The following is a 10,231-nucleotide window of genomic DNA, read 5'->3' as shown; positions in this document are numbered from 1 at the left end:
GAAGAAACAAATCAAAACCCTATTTAATTTGCTGGGTTTGTGCTCTAAATCTTGGTCGAATCAGCTAAACTCAGTTAAAAACTGCAAAGAGATCAATGTTCTGTATTTTTTGATTTCAAGAGGATTAGTGTAGAAGTGATTCAGGATTTTTTAGATTGTTCAGTGCGTGATTTCCTCATCGAAGATTAGTGAAATGGAAATGCCTTAAGGGAGGAGAATGAAAAATGAAGGCTTAGGAAGTCTTCTGTTACATTTTGACTGCTGATATCTTCTTAGGAAGTTCTCTCTTATTAAATTTTGACCGTTGATATTTGAAGTCTTGATTGACTGGATTGGAGCATTGTTGGTCATAGGAACGGGTAAATGGTACGGGTTGGTGGTAATGCACTAGATCAACGTTCACATTCCCCTTGTTTTTAATAATGACACTCTTATCTTTGTATTAATGTTTTCTAATTAGCTGGTAAATGACCAATTAGTATCCTTCATTTGGCCATGTTCCTTTAAGATTATGGCAACCAATTGTGATTCCAAAACCAATTATTGGACTCAAAATCACAATCGGTAGGCAAAATCTCAATCGAACAGGGCCTTAATGTTTAATTAATCTGGAAGGGCTTGTCCAAGTCAAATACTACTTAGGCCATGTTCGTTTAAAATTATGACAAGCGATTGTGAGTGCCTAACCGAATATTAGACTCAAATTTAAAGTCTAATATTCATTTTGGCACTCACAATCGCATGTCATAATCTTAAACGAACAGTTCCAATATAGTTAACATTTGTAACTCTGCCCACAGAACCATAGTTAGTTTGTACATGACATAAACTATATCAATGACTGATTTTATTGAAACATAGCTTAGACCGGGTACTTTGACTTATGAAATTCGTACAGTTCAATTCAAACTTCAAACTTGTTCAAAGACCGTGTACTACGTAATTTAATATTACTCAAAACTATGTCAGACTGCTGACCCATCGCCCTTATAAACGCCCATGACACAGAAAATAAGCACTTCAGCTTCTACCAAAGAAAGAGAATTGAAATTCATGGAGTACCTCGTGCAGAAGGTGAAGAGAAGATCTCTCAACATCATTGAGGGTATCAGAAGTTACACAAGTGACAATAATCATAACAAAGGTAAGAAGAGAGGCACAAAAAAATTGAATGGACCTTATCTTCCGCTATGCAAATGAAAAGTATTTTAAATCATTTTTCATGTGAATCTTTTTCAGGAAATATGGATGGAGAAGAAACAGGGTTCAAATGTGTTGATAAAATGAGTTGTGTAGCAAGGGGTCCGACCCTGCCGGGCAAACCAAAAGGCTCTCCTCCTCAACATAACTGAAGGGACAAATCTAGGAGTTATCATCATTTTTTATTTATTCTTCTTCTTCTTTTATTTTGTAAGGCTTTGATATGTCATCAGTGGTGTAAGCCTTGTATGGACAATCTAGAAATGAATAGATGAAATTTTTTCCTGTCATCAGTGGTCTAAGCCTTGTATGGACGATCTAGAAATGAATCGATGAAATTTTTTTCTTATACTCCATTTCCATGGTTTCATTTTAGAATGTATTGCCTGACTAGCTAGGAACACTCTCTCTCTCTCTCTCTCTCTCTCTCTCTCTCTCTCTCTCTCTCTCTCTCTCTCTCTCTCTCTCTCTGTTGGGGGTGTTGGGGGTTCCACGTGAAAGCAAAGTTTCCACACCGGAAAAGTAATAGATGTGGGTAGGCTTTGTAAGGACATGGGCACCCTCCCCTTAATGGCTAGCTATCAATGGTGAGTTCTACCTGTTAAATTCATATATAGCTTATTTCATTGGTTTATGAATATCTATTAATTTGCTAGTAGAAAAAAGGGTCGCACAATGCACGAGGCTCCCGCCATTGTGGGGTCTGGGGAGGGCTTAGATCTACGCAGCCTTACCCCTGATTTGCAGAGAAGCTGTTTTTGTGACTCGAACCCGTGACCACCAGGTCACAATGGAGCATTAGTAGGATATGGCTATCTTTTAGTAAATAGCGGCACATGCATTAATTAGGTAATTAATTAGGTAGATTTGAGTTTATCACTATCTTATTAGTTGAGAAGAGACTCATGTGAGGGGGAGTGTTCAAGCATAAAAGATTAAATTACGTTACGCTTTTGGAGTAATACTCCATTTCTCGATTTGTGTGTCAATTCACAGGCCATGCTAATCTTCTCTGTATCACTCCAATTTTACTGGATCTCCCAAGAGACTTTGAAGTGATACTCCCTTTAATAGCCTACTGATTAGCTATTTTCACGATTTTTTTTTTCTGTGGGGACACTTGCGCTCTTTCTTTACTTCTTGTGCACTTGTCACCATGCTTTTTCCCAGCATGGGATTCCGTTTTCTTAGCAACCCTCGTAGAGGAGAACTTCTTAAACCCTTTTTTCGTTAGGGTGCAACTTGGGTCGGGATCAACCCGAAAAAAAAAACAAGTCGGTTTGGGTCAGGTTCGTGTTGAGTTTTCCCAACCAGGGTTGAATTTGGGTCGGGTTCGGGTTGAGGTTTTGGCAACCCGACATTTTTTATGATTTTTTTTAAGCATGAAAACTAGGGTTGAACTCGGGTCAGGTGGGGTTCGGGTTGGAAAAAAGGGTTCCGCGTGTCGGGTCGGATAAAAGGATTCCTCCAACCCGACCCGAGTTGCAGCCCTAAAATTTTGGCAAACTTTCCAACTTTACTCTGCTATACTTTGTAGATATTCCCCTGGATAAAATCCCCCCTTTAACGTTATTCGTTAAGTTTTAAATGCAAAGAAAAACGTTAAAGGGGGTGAATGGAGCAGTGAAACATTCTCACAGAAACCGTTAAAAAAGGGGGGGGGGGGTCATTTCCCAATTTTAAATGCAATTTTTTGTGTTTCCATTTTTTACGACATTGTTTTAACCAATATCGTATTAATCTCTAGTCAACTTGAGCCGGGTAGATCCTTTCACCTTCTTCATGAAAATTTTCTAAAGGATTCATTAGCCGACCCCAACTAGTTTGAGAGGAAAGCTTAGTTGAGTTGAGTTGAGTTGAGGACCGTATTAATCTCTAAGTTTTCCCGTCCCATTTTGTTGCCAAATAAGGTTCGGCTATGTATGGGTGTGGTGTGATGGGAGCATAAAAGGCGTCTAAAAAGCAGGAAAAATAAAACCAAAATTTTAGCAGGGTATTTATTTTCACCATTTCGTATAGGGATTTTTCATGCTCCATCCGCTCCGACCTTCTAAAGTCTCTACCTCTAACAGTTGGGCCCAAAATTATTCCATGGAATAATTTTTCACTGTTGCCAAACATGTACATAAATCATTAAAGCCAACTGAAATGATATACACTCTCTCCTGATTTTGATAATGAGTTTTTACATGGTGCCCGACCCTTAAGTCGCTTGTGGGCGGTACCACCATTGATGTTTGATCAAACATTTTGAGACGGTCGGGCACCATATAATATAATTTCTCTTTTATAATAACACTCCTCAGTTTATTAAAACCTTCTTTTATTATTTGTTGATAGCTCTTTTGAGATTACGATAGCCTTTATTTTTTATTAGGAAAGTACAAAATGAGTAGAGGGGCAGCTTGCACCATAAATCTAATCTAATCTAACTACTATATATAAAGGCAAAATGATGGGTTAATGTGTTCCACCCTTTGCCGTTATTTCTGCTTGTATCCCACTGCCATAATTCCAATTGTATCCCACGTGTGAAGGCATTTATGTCATTTCCCGTTATTTCCGCTTGTGTCCCACCTTTTGATACAGAAGTCAGCATTACTATTTTACCATTAAGCCCTTTGCTGATATCTAACATCCGCCTCTATGAGAAATTATTTGAGGGTAAAATCGTAATCTACATACGAGAAGTACCGACACAGGTACCTGTCTATGACAATTACGGGAAAAAACTACCAAGAATAAGCAAAGACATATGACAATGACGGAAGAACTAATTTATATTACTCATGGAGGACATTTGCAAAATATTGATGGATTTCGGGCACCTGAGAGGAACAACAATTATGGAAACCCCTATCGATTGGAGGGCTACGATCAGCCTATATCGATTACAGGGCTAGGATCAACCTATGGAAATGGCTTTACGAGCACAACCGATTGATGTTGTGTTCCATCACATGGACGGTTTAGATCAACCTATAGCCCTCTATAGATCAGAGGGTTCGGATCAACCTATGAAAATTATTTTTGGGGCACAACCTATGTAGGAAGTGGCCCATCCAAAAGAAATTTCTTTTCTTCTTATCTGGGATTTACACGTCAGCATTACTCTTTTACCATTAACCCCTTTGCTAATATCTAACATCTATCTCTATGAGAAATTATTTCAGGGTAAAATCGTAATCTACGTACGTAAAGTACCGACACAGGGTACGGGCCATACCGTACATTTTAATAGAGTGAGGAGTGCGATCATCAAAATACGGTGAGTAGTGCCATTATAAAATATGGTAGTGAGGACATTAGCAGTATATATAATTTCAAACCGTCGTTGTTACCTGGATGTTCCCACGCAGGTTGGGTTCAACCCGAATTTGGGTTGGGTCGAGTTAAGCTTTTTCGCAAATCGGGTTGGGTTGGGTTGGGTTGCGAAAAATAAACCCCAATTGGAAATCGGGTGGGGTCTGGGTTGGCTATCCGGCAACCCAACCCGACCCAAAATCTGAATTTGGGTTCCATTTGAAGAAGTTCTGTATATTTGTGTTTTTATTTTTCAACATTGAAATAGTCTCCACAGTCCACAATGGGCGGTTTGGATAATCCTATGGTGCGGGCCATACCTTACTTGAATAAAGTGAGGAGTGTGATCATCAAAATATAGTAGTACGGATAATATTTCCCTTTGTTAATTATTAGTCCCTGTTTGGTTTGGATTTTGAGAATCGATTGTGAGTTAAAAACTGATCATTGGTGACTCACTATTGGTTCTCAAAATCCAAAACCACCCGGCTTGAGTTGAGGTGGTCAACAATTGGTACCATATCAAATCGGGTCAGCCCGACCCAACCCAACCCGAATTGGGTCGGGTTGACACCCAAGTTGCACCCCTAACGATGATGAAACAACTACTTTTTCTTATTCACTATGTGCGGGTTAAATTACAGAAATTTGACATTACGAATGCATGACACGTGTAAAAATATTGACGAATTATGGGCACCTTAAGAGGAACAACAATCATGGAAACCTCTATAGATTGGAGGGCTAGGATCAGCTTATAGAAATAATTTTACGGGCACAACCTATTGATGTTGTGTTCCATCACATGGACGGTTTAGATCAACCTATGATGATGTGGTTTGTACAATTTTAAATGGATAGCACGTGCATTTTTACTAGTAAAACAAGAAACAAGAAAGCAAGATTCATGAGGGGAAAAAAAAACATATGCGTTTTTTACTAATATTTACGGCTTTAAAAATGCAAAAGGCAATATTGAAAAGATTGAACTTATAAGCTATAGAGAAATTAACTTTTATATGGTTTTAAATAGCTTGCAAGAGTTGGCATGCCAAGCCAAGTTTTCCCATTATATATCATGGATTAGGAGTGTGGATATCATTTTCCAAAACACTAATCATAATGATTAAAAAGTGTGGGTCGAGTTAGGATGATTGAGACCGTTGATTTGGCCGGCTGCCTTTGGGTATTGGTTATAGCCGAATGGTAGGACCCACAACGTGGAGGGTCCAGATTGATAAGCAATGGTTGGATCTTACATATTCTAACCCACTTGCCTAATTGCTAATTTAATCTAGTATTGCTAGGTTACCCCATTCAACCTACTTGCCTAATCTACTACAAAGATGATCCAACGGTGAGATTTACACCAAATTTAATGGTTGGATCTTACATATTCTAACAAAAGTCTCCATAAATAGGTGGGCCCGCCTTATAAATTAAATTCAGAACTTTTTGAAGAAAGAACATGTGCACGAACTCTATAAACTCCATTTTCTAATACACTACAGTTCATTGATAGTAGAAAATATCATCTGAATACAAGATAACTTTTCGTGTGAAACAACCAATTGCTCAAAAAGCTTAAGGTGTTCGAGATGGCATAATATAATCTTTTGGAGTTATTGGTCGTTTGACATGGTATCAGAGCAAAGGTTTGGGCTCAAAACTTCTTGATTTTATAAATCCACATGTAATGGCTAACCCAAAAAGAGGAGCCACATGTGCCATGTGTAAGCCAACCCTAAACAGAGGGCCACACGCGAGGAGGAGTGCTGAAGAATAAAAGATTAAATAACATCATCTTCAACAGCTTAAGCTTGTGGAGTAATCGATCGTTTGACAAAAGGAGATGGATCTCCCACAAAATGAAGATTCCTTCAAATAAGTACGAATAAATACTCTGCTGTCTTCACTGATGCATCCCAAGCAAGCTTATTATATTGACATTAATCTCCCAAATAAATGAAAGAATCTCTTATAGCCATGCCTACTTCCCCACCAAAAAATAATTATTCCTCTAATAAAGTCATAATCCAACAACCAGACCATTCTCTTTTCCCAAGGTCTCTCCCTTTTTTAATTTGACATCACTAAGAAATCAAAAGAAGAAACAAATCAAAACCCTATTTAATTTTCTGGGTTTGTGCTCTAAATCTTGGTCGAATCAGCTAAACTCAGTTAAAAACTGCAAAGAGATCAATGTTCTGTATTTTTTGATTTCAAGAGGATTAGTGTAGAAGTGATTCAGGATTTTTTAGATTGTTCAGTGCGCGATTTCCTCAGTGAAGATTAGTGAAAATGGAGGAGAATGAAAAATGAAGGCTTAGGAAGTCTTCTGTTACATTTTGACTGCTGATTTCTTCTTAGGAAGTTCTCTATTATTACATTTTGACCGTTGATATTTGAAGTCTTGATTGACTGGATTGGAGCATTGTTGGTTATAGGAACGGGTAAATGGTACGGGTTGGTGGTAATGCACTAGATCAACGTTCACATTCCCCTTGTTTTTAATAATGACACTCTTATCTTTGTATTAATCTTTTCTAATTAGCTGGTAAATGACCAATTAGTATCCTTCATTTGGCCATGTTCCTTTAAGATTATGGCAACCAATTGTGATTCCAAAACCAATTATTGGACTCAAAATCACAATCGGTAGGCAAAATCTCAATCGAACAGGGCCTTAATGTTTAATTAATCTGGAAGGGCTTGTCCAAGTCAAATACTACTTAGGCCATGTTCGTTTAAAATTATGACAAGCGATTGTGAGTGCCTAACCGAATATTAGACTCAAATTTAAAGTCTAATATTCATTTTGGCACTCACAATCGCATGTCATAATCTTAAACGAACAGTTCCAATATAGTTAACATTTGTAACTCTGCCCACAGAACCATAGTTAGTTTGTACATGACATAAACTATATCAATGACTGATTTTATTGAAACATAGCTTAGACCGGGTACTTTGACTTATGAAATTCGTACAGTTCAATTCAAACTTCAAACTTGTTCAAAGACCGTGTACTACGTAATTTAATATTACTCAAAACTATGTCAGACTGCTGACCCATCGCCCTTATAAACGCCCATGACACAGAAAATAAGCACTTCAGCTTCTACCAAAGAAAGAGAATTGAAATTCATGGAGTACCTCGTGCAGAAGGTGAAGAGAAGATCTCTCAACATCATTGAGGGTATCAGAAGTTACACAAGTGACAATAATCATAACAAAGGTAAGAAGAGAGGCACAAAAAAATTGAATGGACCTTATCTTCCGCTATGCAAATGAAAAGTATTTTAAATCATTTTTCATGTGAATCTTTTTCAGGAAATATGGATGGAGAAGAAACAGGGTTCAAATGTGTTGATAAAATGAGTTGTGTAGCAAGGGGTCCGACCCTGCCGGGCAAACCAAAAGGCTCTCCTCCTCAACATAACTGAAGGGACAAATCTAGGAGTTATCATCATTTTTTATTTATTCTTCTTCTTCTTTTATTTTGTAAGGCTTTGATATGTCATCAGTGGTGTAAGCCTTGTATGGACAATCTAGAAATGAATAGATGAAATTTTTTCCTGTCATCAGTGGTCTAAGCCTTGTATGGACGATCTAGAAATGAATCGATGAAATTTTTTTCTTATACTCCATTTCCATGGTTTCATTTTAGAATGTATTGCCTGACTAGCTAGGAACACTCTCTCTCTCTCTCTCTCTCTCTCTCTCTCTCTCTCTCTCTCTCTCTCTCTCTCTCTCTCTCTCTCTCTCTCTCTCTCTCTCTCTCTCTGTTGGGGGTGTTGGGGGTTCCACGTGAAAGCAAAGTTTCCACACCGGAAAAGTAATAGATGTGGGTAGGCTTTGTAAGGACATGGGCACCCTCCCCTTAATGGCTAGCTATCAATGGTGAGTTCTACCTGTTAAATTCATATATAGCTTATTTCATTGGTTTATGAATATCTATTAATTTGCTAGTAGAAAAAAGGGTCGCACAATGCACGAGGCTCCCGCCATTGTGGGGTCTGGGGAGGGCTTAGATCTACGCAGCCTTACCCCTGATTTGCAGAGAAGCTGTTTTTGTGACTCGAACCCGTGACCACCAGGTCACAATGGAGCATTAGTAGGATATGGCTATCTTTTAGTAAATAGCGGCACATGCATTAATTAGGTAATTAATTAGGTAGATTTGAGTTTATCACTATCTTATTAGTTGAGAAGAGACTCATGTGAGGGGGAGTGTTCAAGCATAAAAGATTAAATTACGTTACGCTTTTGGAGTAATACTCCATTTCTCGATTTGTGTGTCAATTCACAGGCCATGCTAATCTTCTCTGTATCACTCCAATTTTACTGGATCTCCCAAGAGACTTTGAAGTGATACTCCCTTTAATAGCCTACTGATTAGCTATTTTCACGATTTTTTTTTTCTGTGGGGACACTTGCGCTCTTTCTTTACTTCTTGTGCACTTGTCACCATGCTTTTTCCCAGCATGGGATTCCGTTTTCTTAGCAACCCTCGTAGAGGAGAACTTCTTAAACCCTTTTTTCGTTAGGGTGCAACTTGGGTCGGGATCAACCCGAAAAAAAAAACAAGTCGGTTTGGGTCAGGTTCGTGTTGAGTTTTCCCAACCAGGGTTGAATTTGGGTCGGGTTCGGGTTGAGGTTTTGGCAACCCGACATTTTTTATGATTTTTTTTAAGCATGAAAACTAGGGTTGAACTCGGGTCAGGTGGGGTTCGGGTTGGAAAAAAGGGTTCCGCGTGTCGGGTCGGATAAAAGGATTCCTCCAACCCGACCCGAGTTGCAGCCCTAAAATTTTGGCAAACTTTCCAACTTTACTCTGCTATACTTTGTAGATATTCCCCTGGATAAAATCCCCCCTTTAACGTTATTCGTTAAGTTTTAAATGCAAAGAAAAACGTTAAAGGGGGTGAATGGAGCAGTGAAACATTCTCACAGAAACCGTTAAAAAAGGGGGGGGGGGTCATTTCCCAATTTTAAATGCAATTTTTTGTGTTTCCATTTTTTACGACATTGTTTTAACCAATATCGTATTAATCTCTAGTCAACTTGAGCCGGGTAGATCCTTTCACCTTCTTCATGAAAATTTTCTAAAGGATTCATTAGCCGACCCCAACTAGTTTGAGAGGAAAGCTTAGTTGAGTTGAGTTGAGTTGAGGACCGTATTAATCTCTAAGTTTTCCCGTCCCATTTTGTTGCCAAATAAGGTTCGGCTATGTATGGGTGTGGTGTGATGGGAGCATAAAAGGCGTCTAAAAAGCAGGAAAAATAAAACCAAAATTTTAGCAGGGTATTTATTTTCACCATTTCGTATAGGGATTTTTCATGCTCCATCCGCTCCGACCTTCTAAAGTCTCTACCTCTAACAGTTGGGCCCAAAATTATTCCATGGAATAATTTTTCACTGTTGCCAAACATGTACATAAATCATTAAAGCCAACTGAAATGATATACACTCTCTCCTGATTTTGATAATGAGTTTTTACATGGTGCCCGACCCTTAAGTCGCTTGTGGGCGGTACCACCATTGATGTTTGATCAAACATTTTGAGACGGTCGGGCACCATATAATATAATTTCTCTTTTATAATAACACTCCTCAGTTTATTAAAACCTTCTTTTATTATTTGTTGATAGCTCTTTTGAGATTACGATAGCCTTTATTTTTTATTAGGAAAGTACAAAATGAGTAGAGGGGCAGCTTGCACCA

General features: G+C 38.4%; 2 long non-coding RNA genes and 2 pseudogenes across 2 annotated transcripts; 2 read left to right on the top strand and 2 right to left on the bottom strand.

The window, feature by feature from the left end:
- The first annotated feature begins 1,007 nt into the window (after window positions 1–1,007).
- LOC143847856 (uncharacterized) lies at window positions 1,008–1,554 on the top strand. Its single transcript, XR_013235249.1, has 2 exons — window positions 1,008–1,144; window positions 1,240–1,554. It is a non-coding gene; the product is annotated as an uncharacterized LOC143847856 (long non-coding RNA).
- Window positions 1,555–2,155: 601 nt separating this feature from the next.
- Window positions 2,156–2,247, bottom strand: LOC143849221 (U6 spliceosomal RNA; annotated as a pseudogene).
- A 5,357-nt stretch (window positions 2,248–7,604) lies between these two features.
- On the top strand, window positions 7,605–8,151 carry LOC143847996 (uncharacterized). The gene is made up of 2 exons (XR_013235260.1): window positions 7,605–7,741; window positions 7,837–8,151. It is a non-coding gene; the product is annotated as an uncharacterized LOC143847996 (long non-coding RNA).
- A 623-nt stretch (window positions 8,152–8,774) lies between these two features.
- Window positions 8,775–8,866, bottom strand: LOC143849220 (U6 spliceosomal RNA; annotated as a pseudogene).
- Between the last annotated feature and the right edge of the window lie 1,365 nt (window positions 8,867–10,231).

This window comes from Tasmannia lanceolata, unplaced genomic scaffold (assembly GCF_043159265.1).
Source record: "Tasmannia lanceolata isolate RefF3 unplaced genomic scaffold, GAP_Taslan_0.1 ptg000016l, whole genome shotgun sequence".
Lineage (NCBI taxonomy): Eukaryota > Viridiplantae > Streptophyta > Magnoliopsida > Canellales > Winteraceae > Tasmannia > Tasmannia lanceolata.
This window is presented reverse-complemented; position numbering and strand designations above follow the sequence as displayed.